Below are 7,132 nucleotides of genomic sequence, written 5' to 3'. Positions count from 1 at the left end.
AATGCAGAAAAGCAGTAGTTAGGTCGACCTACTGTCAACCTAGGTCGACCTAAAATGAAGAAAAATCCATATACCTCTGCTAGGTCGACCTACACAACAACTAGGTCGACCTAATCTGAGAAAATGTCCCCAGAATGCATTTGAAGAAGATTCTGGTCGACCTACTCCTTAAACAGGTCGACCTAACTGGGAGCAAAATTCTGCAAGCTCTGCTAGGTCGACCTAAGCACTACAAGAGGTCGACCTAACTGATCAAGAATGCCAAAAATTCTGTTTCTCTCATCTCCAACTGTTATGCTATCATATATATTGTCAAAGGTTCAATTATTCAAAAAAAAACACCAACGACTAAAAGATACACAAACGCTTCTCATCTCCGTTCTTCATCATCTCCAACACAATTACACATAATCATTCTTGCGTTGAGAGTTAGTGATGAGTTCGATAACGTCCATGGAACGGAATTGAAGATTCCTAGTGGGTGAAGGTTTGTGGGGTTTGTTGGTGAATAAAATCTGCGGGTTTTGTCCTCCACGACGGGTGGTTCTTGGGGGTTTTTATCAAGAGGCGTTCATTGAGGATTCGTCTGAGTGTAACGATTGAGGAACGGGGAGTTCAAGGAATCAAGACACTGCAGAAGGGAATCAAAGTGAAGCTCTTGGATAACCTTGATCTTGCTCAAGATTAAGGGGGAAGAAGATTCAAAGGATCGAGATAATTGGTTTATCGTTTATCGCTTTGTTATCTTCTTTGTATATACTACTTTCAACATTAATGAAAGATTACCCAATTTCAATTTGGAATTGGGGGCAGACGTAGTCGTAGCGAGGACGATCGACGAACTGCCTAAACAAATATCGTGTTCTTGTCGCTTTTACTTTTTCATTTACATTCTGTTCATATTTGGTTATAATAGCAAATTGATCAACGATTCGAGTGTTAAGATTGTGAATTAAGAACTTACATAAACATCACAATCCACCACACATTGAATTACCTTCAATTTGATCATTATCACCAAGTGTTTGTATATTTGTTTCTATCACTCTTACTGCATTGCAAACATTGTCCATCATACAAAAAGTTAATCTGATTTTCAATAAGAGCAACGCTTTGATTCTGCAACATATACTCTTATCATTTACCTCAAGTCTTTGACTGGTTTTTAAACACATATATAATCGTTTCGATAGTGGTTCGGAATAGACGCGAGTCGATTCAGAATCACTTCCGCTGAAAAGTCGTTTAAATCCGTAAAACTGTGAACGATCTATTCACCCCCCCTCTAGATCCTAAGGCCAGCGTCTAACATAATGGGCCAGCGCTTGGCGTTTACTCTAGCCCGTATTTATAGGATAGACCTATTTATTAAGTTGTCTTTCCCCTTACCTTATCAGTAGATCGGTTGAGGCCCGACCCTTGGGGTTTCCGACCTTGATGCCTAAGGGGCTGAGCTGTGGGTTGGAAAGAAAGAGTTGTAGAAAGAGAGGAATCGAGATAAAGTGCACTTTCCCTTGATGTCACTCTATTCCAACAAAGCACACAATAAGTGAGATAAGCCTGCCAGCTCAGCCTTGCCTTTTGGCCAGCTCGTCTGGACTTGGCTTTGACCGGTCTGCCCCCCTCTTGCAAGGATTCGGCGCCTCCACTTGATGCTTTACGCCCACGCTTCGTTCAGGCAGCGCTACTCAGATATGCCTTGCCTATTTTTTGCCAAAGCAGTGCTACTTCCAGGATTTTTTCGGCCAAGCTCGGGAACCTTCCCTTTAGTGAAAGGCTCTATCCCGGTCGGGACGAAGAGAAAGAGAGGGGGAAGGCCAAGTACGAGATGAGATCACAGGGATCGGGCTGGAGGTTGACAAGAGCGATACAGGAAACCATACAATCGAAGGCTAGCAAGAAGAAGCAAAAAGATAGTAAAAGCTCAAGGGAGTCATCACGAACACAAGTGCTCCAGCGGAAGCTATCAATTAAAAGGTCAGACCGGTAGTGGTAGTTAACCGGGGGAGGGAGCGGCTCATCCGTCAGGATGGGATCCCATCCCTCTACTTCACGTTTTTGGCCTTTATTTTTATTGCGTTGATGCTTCCATTCCAAAGCGGGCGGCTCCGTCTCCGCCTCAGCCTTCTCCCCTCCCTGTTGGGTATCTCCGAGGACTTGAGCTAAGGGATTGTTTACTGAACATCCCATACTTGACCTATCGCTCCATTCGGTGAAGTACCCCCTTACATTTATTTATCTTTCTAGAGGTAAGAGGAATCAACCCGAAATGCGTGAACCAATGCCCTTTTCTAAGACACTCTTCTATATAAAATCTATTATTGGATTCAATCCTTCACACTTATGCGTGGTAGGAACATTTTTTGGTCATTAGTGGTTGATTGGATCAAACTTCCAATTATTGAGAGAGAGATAAGGTCTGTTTCTAAGTCAGAGTTCGAACTGGTGCTTACACCGAAGCCCTTGCCCTTGCCAACAAGTGACGAACTACAAGTAAAGATAGAGTCCCCAGAAAACTTCTTGAAGATGAGATTCGCTTTAGCTGGGTCTTACAGACGGGAAGACATACCAGCATGCGGAAGAGGTAGAGGGACTGGCTTACTAGGTCGAAGCAACAAGCCTTAGTCAAAGAGTCTGTTTTAAACTTAACCTCGATCTCTATAGTTTACTTCCTCATCACAATACAAAAGAAAAATATCCTATATAATAAGTATTTGTAACAACATCCGGGGACCACATCATTTATGTATGCTCTCGGCCAAGAAGTGCAACTACCTATCGCAAGATACCTCAAGCGAGGGGTAGGTGGTAGCTTGGCTTAGCCTTACCCCAAGCCGTACCGAACTTCAGTCTAATTTTTGCAGGGTCCGGGTAGGTGTAGGAAGTCGGAGAGAGAAGTACTGATTTATATAGGGCGCAGGTCCTCGTAGAATTGGTTTGCTTTCGCGGCAGCAGCGTGAAGGGATATTACCGTATTAAATTTAGAGCAATTTATCCCCTTCTTTCATATAGCCTACCTGGACTATAAAAACCTATGCTTCTCAGACCGACCTTTGTCCTTCAGTCCTTCGGGGAGGCCTGTTGTTGGTCTTGGAGAGAGCGCTCGACCGTCGCCATGCTTCTTAGACTGAGTCAACGCGCCTATTTACTGTGCGCCTATCTGTTATCTAGGAACCTGAGATTCGGCTTTCACATTTTTTTATAACTTTCGCTTTTGAGGTAGAAAAATCTTCCATCTGGATTTTTTACGGCAATGACTAAGTATAGTCCCATTCTTCAACATTCGGAATGGCGATCTTGGCCCGACCCTCTTTCTTATCTTTAAGGTACTTTTGCTACAGCAGAGGGCAGTTGCCAAGAGTGGAGTTCACGTGTCCCAAAGGGAAGAGCTCTGGAGCTCCCTCTCCCTCTATTTTAAGACAGACTTTGAGTTTGAGCGGGGAGGGCGAGATGACAAGGGAATCGGCCAAAGGAATCTATCATCTCACATTCTAGCTATGCTTGGAGCTTGCAATCCTTGAAAAAGCCCAACCTGCACATTGCTCTATTAACTGCACCTGTCTTCGGTCTTAGTTCATAATGACAAATTTTATTTTTTGAAGGAAGAAAGCTTGGGGACTAATTCACTGACTTCACCACCAGCAGCGGATAGGACCAGAGCTTTACTCAACATCTCTTACTGTAACAGAAAAGACTGGCACCTGTTGGTTATTCAATAGCAGATAGGCTTAGAGCCAGTAGTTGCCCTTGGATTATTAAAATGTCATTGCAGATGATCTTCTCGGGCAGTGATATCCCCCAAAGCAATTGTCCGAAGGATAGAAAGTACTGCTTCTTCTAATTCGTATCTTAAGTCTTTCCAGTTCCTATTCAAGTGAACGGGGCATCTTTGCATTCCTCCTGGCTACACGAATAGGAAAAGTTTCAGTCGTTGTCGGAGCAGGTAATCTCTCCTGCCCTGCTTGTTGAGACTCGTCTCCATCCTATCTGCTCTTGTGCTAATGTTGAAAATATGATTATAATTGGATAAAAATCAATAATAATAGGATGCTTAAGCCAATAAGATAGATAAAGCACACCCCTACTACTCGTAAAAAAAATATGTCACTTCCTTCCCCAACGTTCAGTGGAACGTGAGGCACTATTCCCACAGCAGCTGGTTGGATTCTCCAACTTTGGAAAATGAACCCCGTTCAAGTTCCATCCCAACTGTCTCATCTTGAGAAAGGGCAATATGGCAATCTTTATTAGGTCAATCGGGCTTCGCACCTTCCTTTCCCCGTGGTTTAATCGGAGTAACCGCTTAATACATATTATTTGGCAAAGCAAGCTCACTGCCTGAATTTAGGAGTGAAAGAGCCTGAACAGCTTTTATTGCACCAAGAGCGGGAACTAAGACAGCGTATGAGTAGCTCAGATCTAGCTAGACTGCTCGCTAGGCCCCCTGCCTCTCTTTAAGCATCAATATAGGAGATCTTTGGGTCTCGGCTATCACTTTACTTTCCTAAGTTTCAAAGGATTGAAGAAGCTGACTCTCACAGCGGTTAGTGATTCAATCACACCGGAAAGGATAATTCTCAGAGCGTCAAGGCTTAGAGCTTCTTCTCAAGCTGCCTATTTTGTGCGTGGGTTAACTATTGATTCAATTGCACAAATAAGCCTAGTTGTCCTAAGAGCTGATTCGGGAACTGCTTCAATTCCAAGAGGAGCGCTTACTCTTGCAGCTTTTTCTTTCACAACTCTTTCTATCACAACTTCTTTTTCCTCATACGGATCTAAGCTCTCGCAAGTGCCTTCCCTTCCTTCTTGCCTATTCGATAGGAGCTTGCATTCTCAGGGGGAGTTTTTTTATATAAAATAATAGTTGGCATCAGTGTTATCAGTGCATCTATGAATCCAACCTTCCCTCATAGTGGGATGGGATAAACGCAGATTCATCCTTGCAATGGTTATTTCGGATTCTGTAAGAGCGGTACAAAAAGGCTATGAAGATTGTATGCTTTCCTTTACACCTTAAAGCTTTATGGTTCGCGAAAGCAGTTCGGTGATTGCAAAGTACTCAATCAGGCCCTATCTCCTATGCTACCATCTATCTTCGATTATAAAATTTATAGTTTGAGGGAATTCAAGATAAAATCCTAAAATAAAAGCACGCATGATAAAGTATACAATAGCACCATCTCTTCCCACTACGCGCTAAGAAGGAAAAGAAAGGACAGACAGCAGTGAAGGGGATTCTTTGAAAGCCTACTACTCTTTGGCCCGCTTGCTTGCATGGAATGAATAGGCTTGCTGACTGGCTTACCTATTGGAACTATCAAGCATAAAGAAGAGATGCCATACTCTTCTTTCGTGTACTATGCTTAAGACATAGAATGAGAAGAAAGACATTTGCAATTGGCTAGGGCAGTTCCCTACACGGGAAAATTCCGACACTCACAGTACTCCCCACAGCTTTCGCCTACTAAGCTTGGGCTGGTAAGCTCCGGGGCCTCTTTGCTTCCCCTGTGTTCCTCCCCCCGCTTAATATAGTACTTTCCTTTGGCTTGGAAGGCAGCCACTTAATATGGAATGACATATATGATGATGATGGTAGCTATCTGCCTAGCCTCTGGTAAATATTTTATTAATATTATTTACCATCCTTAACAGATGACTTACATTGTAGAGAAAGGTTTATCTAACTAGTTAGGGAGTTTGGCTGACCACCCAGCTTTCTGACGCTTTCTCGACGATAGGCACCCAACGTCGCCAAATAAATTAGCCTCTCCTTCTTCCTCAATAGATTTATTAAAATATCCATGGTGCTGGTATGCATACAGTGTCGGAGCTTGAATGGCCTCTCATTTCATTTTTTAAGTAGCAATTCACCAAATCTGAGCATGGCGAAAGAAGGTGCAACATAATGATTCTTTTCATTTTCCTCATAATCCTAGTGATCTCATCATTGCTAAAGCCAAGGAAATCCATAAGTGTTTAGTGAAAGCTCTTGATCTTAATCATCGAGAGGTAGAGTTTCTCAAATGGGAAGCTCCCTCCCATCCTTTTGTTAAAGTCAATGTTAATGGTTGCGCCAAGAATAATCCAGGACCTGCAATGGGGGACTCATTAGAAATTAGAATGGAGAATGGATCATTGGATTCATGGAGAACCTAGGACATGCTACGAACTGTGCCAGCAGAATTTTTTGCCATTTATCCTGGTATTTATCTTGCCTTGAACTAAGGCTTAAGAAGCATCTTTAAGCGGATTCGGAGGTCTGTCTCATTAGTATTATCCAACCTGTGCTGTGGTTGATGGCCCCACTCGAGCTCTAATTCCATACTATATTATCGATTTTCAGGTTCAAAGTCCGAGTGGCCCCGTGAGGATGCGGAAAGCCAATCCAATGATAAGAGTGGTTAATTGGGCTCTCTTTGAAGGATTTCAACGTTGATGCCCTATCTGTGGAGGCACCTAAGCCGGATTTTCTTTTGTAGGGACGAACTGAAATACCCCATCATAGCACTCTAAGGTTCAGCGGGGAACTATTAAAGCTTCCAGCTTTCCACCTATATGGATTGTTTTAGCGTAAATAGACAAGATCTTCGTTCGGTACGCGTCCAGTCTCTCGTGAACGTGATTTGTGTGGGGTCAATGTACTTGCCGAAACTCGCTTGGCAGAATAATCTTAGCCAAAGCGAAGAACCGGCTTGACATGCCGCGAATCCTATGGAAAGAGAGGGGTGGGGTTTATCTCGCTTTCTCTTTTCCTCCCAAAGTTATATCCTTATAAGCTTTATACACAAGGCAAGAGCCTTCGGGTATTCTTTTCTTCGGATGATAACGGTATGACCAAAAGGGCGAGACCTAGGAGTATTGATGTCTAGGACCGGGTGGAAGGAGCCATCTCCATACTCTCTAGTGGCACGAACTGACCTCCCAATTCTATAGAAGGCATGAAGCTCACGTTCTCGCAATTCTATAGAAGGTGGACCAAAAGGTTTGGCGTTTTTCAGGCCTATTTGGACATCGGCAATCAGCCTGCCTATTGCTGGCCTTATCGAATTATCATAAGCGGTGATGTACACGGGAGAAGGAGCCAGTGAGTCCTCATAAATGTCAAGGTCGCGCAGCGTGGATAGGGGGGGGG

The sequence above is a fragment of the Vicia villosa genome, unplaced genomic scaffold (genome assembly GCF_029867415.1).
Source record: "Vicia villosa cultivar HV-30 ecotype Madison, WI unplaced genomic scaffold, Vvil1.0 ctg.003869F_1_1, whole genome shotgun sequence".
NCBI lineage: Eukaryota > Viridiplantae > Streptophyta > Magnoliopsida > Fabales > Fabaceae > Vicia > Vicia villosa.
This window is presented reverse-complemented; position numbering follows the sequence as displayed.